The sequence below is a fragment of the Lygodium microphyllum genome, chromosome 29, assembly GCF_053477565.2.
Source record: "Lygodium microphyllum isolate KBCC chromosome 29, Lygodium_microphyllum_v1.1.10, whole genome shotgun sequence".
NCBI classification, from domain to species: domain Eukaryota; kingdom Viridiplantae; phylum Streptophyta; class Polypodiopsida; order Schizaeales; family Lygodiaceae; genus Lygodium; species Lygodium microphyllum.
The window spans coordinates 99,119,107-99,133,854 of record NC_141163.1 but is presented as its reverse complement, the minus strand read 5'-3'; the positions used below and the strand labels follow the sequence as shown (position 1 = coordinate 99,133,854).

The 14,748-nt window shown below is 42.9% G+C and overlaps 1 protein-coding gene across 3 annotated transcripts in view; it reads right to left on the bottom strand.

Annotated features, from left to right (window-relative positions):
* Positions 1-14,748, bottom strand: part of LOC148010955 (trihelix transcription factor GT-1-like) — a 31,813-nt gene that overhangs the window by 15,736 nt on the left and 1,329 nt on the right. The gene's annotated exons all lie outside the window — the stretch shown is intronic.

The window sequence follows — 14,748 nt, the reverse complement described above, 5'->3', positions numbered from 1 at the left end:
TCGTATGGCGACTATTCGAGCTATTCTTGCCTTGGCTGGCCATAGGAGATGGCCTGTCTACCAGTTGGATGTGAAGTCGGCCTTCCTCAATGGTGATTTGAAGGAAGAGATCTATGTAGAGCAGCCTCCTGGCTTTGGATCTTCAGATGGGAAAGTCTACTGGTTGAAGAAGGCCTTATATGGCCTCAAGCAGGCTCCGCGTGCATGGAACGAGAAGATTGATTCATTCCTTCAGTCACAGTTGGGATATCGGCGTTCCAAGGCCGATCCGCAGCTTTATGTACACACTTCCGAGACTGGTTGTGTGCTTTTTGTGTTGTATGTTGATGATTTGATTGTCACAGGCGATCATGCACAGAAGGTCAAAGAGACGAAGGCAGCTTTACATCAGACGTTCGAGATGAAGGATTTGGGTCTACTCCATTTCTTCTTGGACCATGAGATTTATCAGTCTCCGAGGGGGATTTTCATCTCTCAGCACAGATATGTACAGGAGCTCTTGGTTTCTTTTGCGATGGAGGATTGTCGGAACCTTTCTACTCCTATGGATCCGAACTGGAAGGCCACTTCCCATTCAGCTTCTCCCTTGGCGGATGCTTCCCGCTATCGTCAGTTGATTGGATCATTGATTTGGCTCCTCAACACTCGTGTTGATCTTTGTTTTGCTGTTGGTCTCTTGGCGGGGTTCATGAGTGAACCTCAGACAGTGCATTGGCAGGCTGCCCAGAGAATACTTCGGTATTTGAGGGGGACATCTGACTTAGGGATTCACTATCCAGCCGGCACAGGTGGTTCAGATCTTGTACTTGCAGGTTGGAGCGACTCGGATTGGGCTGGTGATGTGGACCACAGGCGGTCTACAATAGGTTACTGTTTTACCTTAGGTGCAGGTGTTATCTCTTGGAGTAGCAAGAAGCAGCCCACGGTAGCCCTTTCGTCTACTAAGACGGAGTATCGGGCCACGTCTTCCACCACATGTGAGGCTGTGTGGCTTCGGAGATTGTTGGAGGAGCTTGGCTGCCCCCAGACTCGTCCTACTTTGCTACAATGCGACAATGAGAGTTGCATTGCCTTGGCACGGAATCCTGTTTTCCATGCCCGAACAAAGCACATAGAGATCCAGTACCACTTCATCAGAGAGAAGCTTCTGGATGAGACCATCATGGTGGAGTACTGCAAGACGGAGGACAATCTTGCAGATTTGTTTACAAAGGCGCTTCCCCAGGCTCTACTTTGGAGACATGCCAGATCCCTCAGGCTTCTGCCTCGCCCAGGCTCTGAGAGGGGGTGTTAGCGATGTCAGATTCTGGTCGGGCAGCCAGTCGGACTGCCACGTGGCAGTCCGACTTGGTCTCTTCACACTTTGGTGCACATGCTTTACTTGCAAATACAGATGATGACATGCATACCTAGATTCTCGATTCAAGCACTTCCTTTCATGTCACTCCTCGTCGTGAGTAGTTCTTTGCCTATACAAGGGGTCGACATAGTGTTGTCCATCTTGGGAACAACTATGCATGTGACATTGCAAGTATTGGCAGTGTGCAATTGTAGTTTCAGCATGGCTCTATCTTCACACTTCAGCATGTACGGCATGTACCTCAGCTCAAGAAGAGCGTGATTAGCACAAGACAGCTAGATGATGATGATTTTCATACCACCTTTGGTGATGGAAAATGGAAGATCTGTAAGGGATCTAGAGTGATTGCCAGAGGTTGTAAAAGTGATACTTTGTATCCTCTCCATGTATCTAGTGTGAGTGATCGTGTTGTTGCCGTGACCAAGCAGCCAAGTGTTTCTTTGTGGCATGGCCGGTTAGGACACATGAGTCAAACAAGAATGAAAGTGCTTTCTCATTTGGGTTACTTGCCTTGTCTTCTCATGCTAATTTTGAGCATTGTGATCATTGTATTTATGGTAAACATGCACAGACGTCTCATAAAAAGTCTCTTTCGCTAAAATCTTCTCCTCTAGAGTTAATACATTCAGATGTATGTCAGATGCCATGATTATCTTTAGGGGGAAAGAAATATTTTGTCACCTTTGTCGATGATACTGCACGAAAGATATGGGTTTATCCTATTCATAGCAAGAATGAAGTGCTTGACAAGTTAAAAAAATTCTTGGCATTGGTTGAAAATCAAACTGATAAGACACTCAAGTGTCTTCGCTCTGATAATGGTGGGGAACATGTGTCCAAGGCCTTTTAGGCATTTTGTGACAGCAAAGGGATAAAGAGGGAGCTCACTGCCCCTCATAATCCACCCCAAAATGGAGTTGCAAAGCGTATGAATCGGACCATACAAGATAAGGTCCGTACGATGCTATCTCATGCTGCATTACCCCATGGTTTTTTAGCAGAGGCTGTTATGATAGCCATACACTTGATTAATCAACCACCAAACAGGTCTTTGGGAGGGGGAGTTTCCCAAGAAGTGTGGTCGGGCGAGCCACCTTCATATACTCACCTGAAAGTGTTTGGCTGCAAGGCTTTTGTGCATATTCGTAATGAAAAATGCAGCAAACTTAAGCCAAAGTCCTGTAAATGCATTTTCTTAGGATATGGTGACGAGGGTGAAATGGGGTATAGATTATAGGATCCCGAGAAAAGGAAAGTAGTACACAACAATGAGGTTATCTTCCGGGAAGATCACATGCACAAACAGCCCGAAAGAACGGAGGAAGTCCGTAGGGTTGTATTCCGGGAAGAAATACCTTTTGGACAGTGAAATGGGGTATAGATTATAGGATCCCGAGAAAAGGAAAGTAGTACACAGCAATGAGGTTATCTTCCAGGAAGCTCGCATGCACAAACAGCCCGAAAGAACGGAGGAAGTCCGTAGGGTTGTATTCCAGGAAGAAATACCTTTTAGACAGTAAAATGTGTCCGCTATACAACAGCAAATACCTACTGTAAATGAACTTGAAAATGCAAAAAATAATGCTGGAAATGATCAGCCAGCTATTGCCCCTGAGAACGAGCCACTACATGTGCACGAACAGCCAGGACAGCAAGCTGTTAATGCTGATTTGCAAGTTGAAATGCCAAGATAGCAAGCTGAAAATGCTCAACAGCTAGCAAACAATGATCATTGGGTCAGGAGATTGTCTAGGGCTACTAGACAACCTGACAGATTCAATCCTCGTGCAAACAATGTGGCTGATTATGTCATGTTGATAGACTGTGGTGAACTATCTTGCTTCAACGAAGCAATGGACAAACAGGACAGCAGGAAATGGTATAAAGCCATGTTGTCAGAGATGGAATCTCTTGAGAAAAATGGCACTTGGGACTTGGTGCAGTTGCCTAAAGGGCAGAAAACACTTCCATGCAAATGGGTTTACAAGATGAAGGTCACTTCTGATTCCTCACCAAAGTATAAAGCAAGATTGGTTACGAAGGGCTACAAGCAAGAAGATGGAATTGACTTTGATGAGATTTTCTCTCCTGTAGTCAAAATGACTACATTAAGAACCATTTTGGACTTGGTTGCAGCTAAAGATATGGAGCTCATACCGATGGATGTAAAGACTGCATTCTTACATGGTGACCTACATGAAGATATATATATGTAGCAGCCCAAAGGGTTTGTTGAAAAGGGGAAAGAAAAGAGGTATGTAAACTCAAAAGGAGTTTGTATGGGTTGAAACAAGCACCAAGAGCATGGTATCATAAATTTGATACATTTATGCAATCTCAAGGTTTCCATAGAGGTCAAGTGGATCACTACTTGTACACTAAGAAGGCAACAGATGGCAGCCTGATTATCTTGGTTCTGTATGTTGCTGGCATGTTGATTGCTAGCAGGGATACTCATGCCTTGGACTCACTGAAGCAACGTCTTTATAGCAGCTTTGACATGAAGGATCTTGGTGATGCAAATCACATTCTTGGCATGCGAATACTCAAAGATAGATCGAAAGGATTGCTCTATCTATCTCAATAGGAGTATATCTCCAAGGTTTTGCAGCGTTTCAATATGGAGGGGGGGGAAACGATTGGGGTTCCATTGCCTCCATATGTGAAACTCAGTACAGAGGACAGCACTACATCTGATGATGAGAAGGCTGAAATGGCCAAGATACCATATGCTTCAGTTGTTGGCAGATACGCGGCAAATCCTAGTAAAAAGCATTGGGAAGCAGTGAAAGGTATTATAAGATACCTCAAGGGCACAAAGGAGTTGTGTATCTGCTTTGGAAAGCATAAGGCATCTATCGTTGGCTTTACGGATACAGACTATGCTGGTCATGTAGATTGCAAGGAGTCCACTTCCGGATATGTGTTTACCTTCACACGAGGAGCAGTCTCTGGGATCTCCAGGCTACAAAAGTGTGTTGCATTGTCTACTACAGAGGCAAAGTATGTGGCTGCCACTGAGGCATGCAAGGAGGCTTTATGGCTTTCACATCTGATGGGAGAGCTCGGCATCAAAGAGCTACATGTTCTCCATTGTGATAGTCAAAGTGCTATCATGTTAGCACGGAATCCTCTCTTTCATGCAAAGACGAAGCACATACAGGTGAAATACCACTTCATTAGAGATGTGCTTGACAGCAAGAGCATTAAGCTTGTCAAAGTGCATACAGATAATAATCCTGCAGACCTTCTCACAAAGGGTCTTCCAACAGAGAGGTTTACTCATCGCCGACAGATGATGGGAGTTGGATAAATATATGTATTTCAGTTTTGTACATACCTAGACTTAGCTGATTCTTTTCTCCTCTTAAGGCGCATTGCCTTTAGGTGGGAGGTTGTTAGGAATAAAGACCCTCGTGCCTTTTAATGTGCTCGGGTGTGAACACACCCTTAGCACTTGTACTTAAATCTTACACATATATATCTATCTAAAAAAACCTAAAGAGGTACACTCGTCATTGTACCCACAAATCGTGTACGCTCTTAACTTTGCTCTCTCTCACTCTCTGTCTCGCTGCGCGTAACGAACACTGACTACCTCGATCTTCGTGCCTCCCGGTCACCACTGACATTTGGTACATCTAGTGATCCATCTCCTTCATCATAGCCATGTCTTATGTCAAGTTTGCATAACCCTTTTAAGTCATATGAGCCAAAACCCTCTCTTGTTTCTTCTTTAGTTATGCATGGTTCAAATGATTTTCAATATGTTGACTTTAATGGAGGAGACTCTCAAAGCAAATACCCTTCATCAAGTATATCTCTATCGTCTATTTCATTTGAGCAAGTAAACCACACTTCTCAACTCCCTCCCATCCCACCACTATCTTCTCCACATTTTGATCTACTTATATATGTCAGAGTGAAGTAACACGGAAGCGAATGACCAAGACAGAGTGAACAGAGAGAGGAGAGAGAGAGAGAGAGAGAGAGAGAGAGAGAGAGAAAGAAAGAGAGAGTGAAACGCAGAAAATCTGCAGTGAAGAATGCTATAAAGGATGCAGAAATATACACAGGTGCAGATAGAATATCTACATATGTCTCCACCTCAAAGACCTCAGTCTCCGTCAGCCCCAAGGGCAGTCCCCACAGTCTGCAGCCTGAAATCTATGAGAAAAACTATTGGAGACTGCTGAAATCAAGGTCAATATATAGGTCAAGAAAAATGCCAAAATAATGTAGGTCAGCTGCATTTAATGCAGCTGTCCAACTGCAGCAAACTAGCCGACTATGCCACGTGCTCCCTGACGCCTGCTGTACAGACTGAATCCACATGGATTGCTGGAGAAACTGCTTTTGCAAAACTTCTCAGATCTGAAACTATGTGTCCAAGGAATGCCAAACTCACCCCTTCTCAGATCCTAGACACGGTAGAAGGCTAAGGTATCTAGAGTGCTATCGAAGTAAAGCTTGGGCCCAAGGTAAAACAATAACTTGTCGTGGACCTCCGTTGATCCACATCACCAGCCCAATTTGAATCACTCCAACCTATAAGTACGAAGTCCATAGCACTTGTACCAACAGGATAATAGATCCCAAGATCAGGAGTCCCCCATAGGAACCACAAAATCCTTTGAGCAACCTGCCAATGCACCATCTTGGGTTCACTCATGAACCCAACTAGCACACCCATAGCATAACATAAGTCAACACAGGTATTAAGAAGCTAGATCAAGGAACCAACCAGCTGCCTATATCGGGTAGCATCCACCAAAGGAGAATTGGAAAGGGCTATAGCCTTCCAATTTGAGTCCATAGGAGTTGTAAGAGATTTGCATCCCTGAAAGAAATGAAGAAGTTCCATATCCATCATCTCAAACTTCTCATGAAGTGCTACCTTCATCTGCTCAACCATCTGAGTATAGCCACCTAGCACAATCAAGTCGTCCACGTAAAGGACAAACAACACACGACCTCCACCTCAGGTATGTACATATAATTGGGGGTCGGCATTTCAGGTCGGCTTTGAAACGCCGATACCCTAATTTCTCTTGGAGGAACGAGTCAATCTTCTCATTTCAAGCACACGGAGCCCGCTTAAGGCCATAGAGAACCTTCTGCAACCTGTACACCTTACCATCAGAAGAACCGAAGCCAGGAGGCTGCTCTACATAGATCTCCTCCTTCAACTCTCCATTCAAGAAAGCAAACTTCACATTCAGTTGATAGACCGGCCATCTTCTATGGCTGGCCAAGGCAAGAACTACACGAATAGTGGCCATCCAAGTTGTAGTAGCAAAAGTATTATGGAAATCAATGTCGAGGCGTTGTGCAAAACCTTGAGCAACAAGGTGGGCCTTGTGCTTGTCCAATGTGCCATCATTGCGGTACTTGTTCTTGAAGACCCATTTGACTTCAATGATCTTCTTATGAGGAGGCTTCGGCACGAGATACCAAGTGCCATTCCTCTCAATCGACTCCAACTCTTGCTCCATCGCTCTCCGCCAATGATCGTGCTGTAAAGCCTCCTTGATGGAAGTGAGCTCCCGATCTTGCATGACACGAGTCATAAAATAGTAAATAGTGTAAACAAGCTCAGTGTGGTGTGCTTAGTTTCTCCAAGAACGCTACACGCCACCCTACAGCTGCCACTCCTCAGGGACCCCCTGAATCCCTACATCACAAATCAGGAGCCCAACGAGGAGGAGGCTAGATCTTGCCTTGTTGCTCTCCATTTGCTGAAGTTTCTAAAAGATCCACTGACGGCGGGGGAGCAACCGGTGAATCTGATGGCTAAGAACTAAGCTCCTCATCCGAAAAAGAGTCCTCAAGAGGCACATGCTCCAAAGGAACAATCGTTGGCGCCTAGCTATCACCGAGATCTCCAAGAATAGGGTGTTACTCATCCCCCTCTAAGGATAGAACTTCCACAAGCCAAACATCACGGCTCGTGTAGACATCCCGCTTAGCAAGATCATACAATCAATTCGTTGCTCTTTGAGGAGAACCAATCAGGCCGGAAGCTAAAGACCTTACGATTGGATAAGGGTGAAGAATTTGTTTCTAATGAGGTTGCTCATTTTTGTGCAAATTGTGGTATTCATCAAGAGTTTGCCAATACAAACACCCCTCTGAAGAATGGCATCTTGGAGCAGAAGAATCACAGTATGATCGAGATGGCCCGTACCATGATGGAGCATTGTGAGACACCTCAATGTCTAGTCTACGGGCTAAGACTATGGCTACCACAGTTCACATCCTTAATGATTCTCCTACTTCTGTTGTTGTTGGTATGACTCCATATGAGGTGTACTTTGAGTCTAAGCCAAATGTTTCTTATCTTCCCAAAGGAATCAGGGATTTTTGTATTAAATCCACCATGTCTAGTATCTCAGCTTACAGAGACTGCTGCTACAATAGATGCTTTGTTGCGTGGGAAGGATTCGGGCTTCCTAGAGAGTGGGGAGAAGCCGAATAAAAAGTTGTTTAAGACAGAGAAAAGGGACAAATCTGAATGTCAACCTAAAAAGAGGACAAAACAACAAAGAAAGGGCTCGAAAACATTGGCACAACGTAGGGAATTGATGGCTGCAAATAAATGTTTTATTTGTGAACAGGAGGGTCACATTGCAAGGGACTGTCCCAATAGACAGCAAGCTGGAAAATCAAAAAATCAAGGAGATTCTAAAGGAAAGAAGCCTAAAACATCAGTGGGATTGGTGCCTGATGTTGTTAGTGATCAGCCCAATGATGATGCTACTGAGTTGTGCAGAGCATGGGGCAAAATTAGGAATCAACATGCATTGATTTTCTTTGATAATGATGCACGAGAGTCAACTTCATCTCTATTGACATGGCCGCCTATCTAGGCATCAGAGAGGATGAGATGGGACCCATGGGAGAAGTTGGAATGGCATGTAAAGGCCATGCAGAGCCTGTCACACCGCTCATTGGAAAGCTTCAGTTGCACATACAAGGATATGTGGACAGCGAAGAGTTCTTCATTGCTCCACTTGAGGGTTGTGATGTATTGCTTGGTATGCCATGGTGTCACCGTACGTATGCAATGATTGATTCTCGTGCAAAAAAGATTACTATTCAGCATAAGTGAAAGGTACTCATACTTGATGTAAAGTTGAAATGTGAATCTGTCCCTGTTGTATTTACAGCTACCATTTCTAAAGTAATGAAAAATCATCTTTCAGCGTACTTGGTTTTTACTAAGGATAAAGATGATAGTGAGAATGTTGGGAACATGTCTAAGCTAGAGAAGGATCGCATGTCATTTCTGAAAATGTATGTTGATTGCTTCTCTTAGTCACTTCCAGGACAGCTGCCACCTAAAAGGCCAGAAGATAATGGCATAGATCTTATCCCTGGAAGTAGTCCACCTAATAAGCCACCCTACAGAGTCGGTGCAGCCTAACAGGGGGAGATTATGACACAGGTAAATGAGCTGTTAGAAAAAGGGTTGATTCAGCCCAACTCATCTTCTTTTTGTTCTCCAGTGCTTTTGGTGCAGAAAAAGGATGGTTCATGGTATATGTGCATTGATTATCGTGCTTTGAACAAGATCACAATACAAAATCGCTTTCCGATTCCTTGGATCAATGATGTTATGGATAGATTGCACGGGGCAACCATATTTAGCCATATAGATTTGAAAAGTGGGTATCATCAAATACGCATTAGACCAGAAGATGTGTCTAAGACAGCTTTTAGGACATCTTTTGGATTGTATGAGTTTCTTGATATGCCTTTTGGACTTACAAATACTCCAGCCGGTTTTAATCACATGATAGATCGTATCTTCAGGCCACATAGAGGATTTGTGGACACTTTCTTTGATGACATGATTGTCTATTCAAAGAACGAGACAGAGCATAGAAAACACTTGGATATGGTGTTCAATGAACTGCGTGACAATGAACTCTGTGACCATAGGCTGGTTATCAATGACAAGAAAAGTGAATTCTTCTTGCATGAAATCCACTTTTTGAAGCATATTGTATCGGCTGAAGGTATTCGCATGGATCTTACAAAGGTTGAAGCAATACAGTCATGGCCACCTTTGAGGAATGTGCATGAGATCTGCAACTTCTTGGGTTTATGTTCTTAGTACAGGAAGTATATACGTAGGTTTGTTGAAATTGCATCTCCATTGCATGCCTTGCAGAAGAAGGATGTGCCGTTTAGATGGATAGCAATGGAAATTTCAGCATTTGAAAAGTTGAAGGAAAAGATGACTTCAGATCCTATGCTTGTGTTGCCCGATCTAAGGAAGTCATTCATAGTTCAATGTGATGCATATGGTAACAACATTGGGACTGTTCTTATGCAGGACGGCCGAGTTGTGCCTTATGAGAGCCAAATTCTCCACGGTGCAGAAAAGAATTTGCAAGTCTATAAGAAAGAGCTCTTGGCTGTAATTCATGCACTGTCTACATGGAAACATTATTTGTTGGGGATTGATTTTACAGTGCGAACAGACCATCGAACTTTGAGGTACTTTCTAATGCAAACAAAGTTGTCAGAGAAGCATATGAGATGGGCAAATTTTCTCTCTATGTTTCATTTTCAGATTGTACATATTAATGGTAAAAGGAATATTGTGGCTGATACACTGTCACGTAAGCCACAAATTTCAGTCTCGTCGGCATGATTAAATCACACTAAGTTGGATGCCATGAAAGAGTAATCTGATTTGGACTTTGCTAATGCTTATGATCGGCTTTGCAATGGCCAAAGGCATGAATACTTTGTGCTAAGAGATGGATTTCTGATGATGCAAGGACGATGTCACATGAGAAATGAACATATCACATGATAATCTGGCAATGTTTTTGAGATTCTTTGTGAGTCTTATGCTACGTTATGTTGATTCGTAATTTTCAACGTATGTTGGGCATAGGAATGTTTGAAAAGCAGTGCGCAATGTTGTGTTGACTATAATGCCCTATGGAAATTCCAATGTAGTACTTTGCTTTTGATACATTTGGCAATGTAATCGAGGACGATTGCAAGGATTTCAAGGGGCAGGGTTGTCATAAGGACATGTATTTTTGAAACCTCACTTAACATGTGGATTAATTTTCAATCACATGATTAAGTAAATGTTGCACATGTGAGGTGCAACTGGGGTTAAAGTAAATTTAGAAGCCCATGACTCGAAGAAATCACGAGATGTCAAAGGCAAAAGTTGCTATAAGTTATGCCGCACAAGTACTTGGTGATATCTGGTGCCAATTGTTGGCCTAGGTCATCCTTTTGGCCATAAGTGTCAGTTGGTGACACTAGAGAAGTGGTGTTTAATGATATCTAATACCAATTTGATGGTCAAAGATGGCGCAGAGACACTTGGGAATGGAAGTTGCCTAGCCAATTTAATTATTGGCCAGTCAGATTAGTTTTCAGGGCACCTAAATAATTATTAGATTAATTTTCAATATTTAAAGACTGAAAATTAATATTTAATTATGAAAAATGTTGAAAAAACCATTTGGAAAGGTTGCCACTTGTCAAAAATGCCCATGCAAGACTGAAAAACGTCTTTAGAGGCTGGAGAGAAGCATTTCTATAAATTCAGCCTGCAAGGGAGAGGGAGAGGAGGCTGCTCATTTGATTTGCAACCATTGGAGGACCTTCTGAGGCTGCCAAGGGCAGAAGAAGACCAATCAACAACAGGAGGCAGCAGCTACAGGCTGTTGAGACAGGGTAGCAGCTGTAAATGACTGATTTTCTTCAGTTCTTTGCATCTACAAGTTGTTGTGGCAGGGAAGCAGCTGCATTTGACTGATTTTCAGTCATTCTTCACGACAAAACTTTGAATTTTCTCTCTCTACAGCTTTCCCTCTCATCTCCCAGTCATTTCACAGCCTTGCTCTGAAGATCTCAGCATTTGGACCCTTGGAGGCTGAGAAATTGTAAACTTCTCTGCTGTAAACCCTAATTTACAGCAAAAATTAGGGTTTAGCGACAACCTTGGGAAGCGTGCCAAAAATTGGAAGCTCCAAGACTTAGATTCAACAAGACTGAGGTGAATTTCAGCTGAATTCAATGGAGGACTAGCCAACCATTGAATTTGGGGCATTTCCATCCTCTGTAAAGTGGGTAAAGGCCAATTGATTGCCCGAATCAAGGGGCAAATCGGATTAAAGACTTGCTGGTGATTCATCATAACAAGCGGAGTTGGAATACCGAAAGGAATTGGAAAAATTCCATTGTAAATCAGCTTATTATTCAATAAAGCTAAAGAAATACCGAAAGGGGCGCCAATTTTAGAGCCAATCGGGTGTGCATTGTCCAAGATCAGTAGGTAAATTTGTATTTTTCAGATTTGCATTAATTGTTTGCTGCTGTAATTAAGTTGTAATCAGGGATTTACGACCCATCAATGGAAGGAAGGCTAGTTACATCTGCTCTAAACAATTCTCGTTCATCACTAGATATTTTAAAAAGGTGTGCATCGGCAGATCGTCATTGATTCCCTATCCAACAGCTTCTCCTGCTATAATCATCCACAATTAGCATGAAATACAAGCTCCCTTGAAGGAACTCCATTCTCATTGGTTCACAAAGATCGGTAGAAACAAGCTCCAAGGGTGCTAAAGAGTGATCTACTTTCCAAGGATGCAGGATACACAAGGCTCTTGGCTTACCACAATATCCGGCAAACCTCAAACAAGTTGTTCCTTGGACGCCTTCCGAAGGTAATCATAATTGAGGTGGCCAAAACCGAGCATGCAAAGCTCAGACTATGTTTGTGAGGTAGTAAGAAGAGAAGTCGAGGCAAAAACAGACCACAACTTGTAGACTCCATTCTCCTCATAACCTGAAGAAGAAACTTGTCTCGATCCTCGATCAAGAATCCTCATCAAATTCAACCAAAAGGCCAAGGAAATAAATCTAGTGCATCGAAAGTAGATAGTACCTCAAGGCCAGCACATAAAGTACCTCGGATATATGGGCACCACCATGTCCATCTGGAATAAGATGCATGTTGCCCCGTCCCTATATAGGAATAGACAAATTGTCACCAATGAAAATCTAGCCATACGAAGGCCGTAAATAAGTAACACCTGCTGAAGAAGGAGTCATGTGCCGAAAGGCACCATTGTTAACAATCCACTCCCAAGTGTATGGGGCCATCAATGCAACATCAGAAGCCATCAAGGTCGAATCCTCAACCACCTCCAAGTTGAGAAAAGAACCTGATGAGGGAGCAGCCATCGCTTCAGAATCCTTTGAAGATTTCTCCTTCTCCTTCTCCTTCTTTTCCTTGTCGGGGCAATCCTTCTTCCAATAACTTGTTTTGCCACAAATGTGACAAGTAGACTCCTTTTCTTTGTCCTCCTTAGATTTGTCCTCCTCCTTCTTCTTTTAGTCCTTCCTCTTCTTCTAAGAGGACTGACCAACCAAGGCCTCAAATTTAGAAGCATTGGTCCCTTTCAATTGCTCCCCTTGGTCCAAGACCATAGGAACCAAATCTTCCCGCTGAAGAGTCTCAAACCACCCTAAAACAATCAAGGCGGAATAAAAACCACTGAAATAGGGCAGCAACTATGAAAGAAGAGTTATCGCCATGTCTTCAAAAGTGATCACCTTCCGTGCGTTTTGAACCTACATCTGAAGCTACCTCAGCTTGTTGATATGCTCCCATATAGAAAATGACTTGGTGACACTCATGGTCCGCATCTACACTTCCAAAGAAACTCACTTTATGACGGTCATCTGATTGTACATCTGCTCTAGCCATATCTCCCGGGCCACCATCAAATGCTCAATATGAGAGATAACAACTATAGTACATGAGAGAAATAAAAACAAGCTAATGCGAGCATTGAGTTTATCCCAATGTGCTTGAGCCTTTGCCAACTCCACCTTATCACTAAAGGAGAATCGGGACTAGTCTCATAAATAAGGATGATGAATAGCCTTCGTAAAAAGCTCCACCAAATCATAGGACTCCAGAATGGCAAGCATCGTGACCCGCCAGATGCGGTAATTCTTGCCATCGAGCTTTTGATCTAATGGAAGAGTTGGTAAGACAGCCACCTTCCGGTCCATGATCGCTTGAAACTCTATCTCGGCCTCAAAAGACATCTTCACCTGCAATGCCTGCACAAAACACAAAGAGCGACCCCCTTTGACTGTGAGAATACAACCAACTAAGGCTCTTGTTCGCTCGTCCTGCTCCTCAACCTTGTGCCGCACTGAAATCTCCTCTTCAGATGGGTCTAGGTCAGTCTTTCAATGCTCTGACACCATGTCAAAGTGAAGCAATGCAGAACGAATGACTTCCAGTATACAACCTTTCTCCATCATTATTAAGAGAGTTGGACCAATCTACTTTGGCAGACTCATCACAAAGTGCACAGAGGTAAGTCTCCTCAAGGGCCATTGGGAATTGAAGACAGATTGTCCAATCCTGACTTCACCAAGTTGGAACTTGTACACAATTGTAAAGCTGACGATAATTGTATCCAGCTGAAGTAAGCTCCTTTTGTGCATAAGTAACCAGATTATCATCTTGCTGCAATATTGTGCCTATCACTTAAACAGCAGCATATACGAATAAAGAACGGCTTTCTAAGGATGCAGTGAGCAAAGAATGATGCAGAATAGACACACCAATGAGAAAACAGTAGACATATGTTCAAGAATGGAAATCAAAATGCTTGCAAAGCCTGGGAGTGCAAGAGATCAATCACCAGCCATCCAATTCCATGGTAAGGCCAAATGTAAAATGCTAAGGGTGCACCAGATCAAAGTTCATCTCAAATCTCCATAAAACATTTACAAAGATTCACAAATAACTATCAAGACCTTTATGCCTTGAAAGAACCTAAAGCATAATTTATGAAAACACAGACCTTGGAAATTTTTTTGCTACTGATTCCCATTCGCTGATTGAACCTTGCAAAGATGCAGCTTTAAACAGCCTAACTGCCACAACTCAAAAAAGAAAAAACAAGAAAAAGGATTGCTAGACTTCCTATTGATATTAAACTCAGAATACTTTTTGCAATGATGAAGGATACTCCTCCAGATATAAAAACTTGCATCGTTGTAGTTGCTGCACTAGAAAGATTTCAGTACAAAGCATTTACTATCAGCATCAACAACTAGCTTTTACAACTGGCATGAACCACTGACCTTCAGAAAGCCTTGTAGAAGAAAAAATTACTAATGATTATTAAACAGCACTCACTACCAGCATGCACCACTGCGAAAATTGACTAGTCTTAACTTATAAGAGAACCACGTGATGGTTGCTTTAGATATATCTGGCATCATTGTGATTGCTGCAGAAGATTTTTGTTAAAGATGAAATGGACCTAATACCTTATTTAGGCCCTTGACTACACGATTCCCAAGTCAGCTTAAGT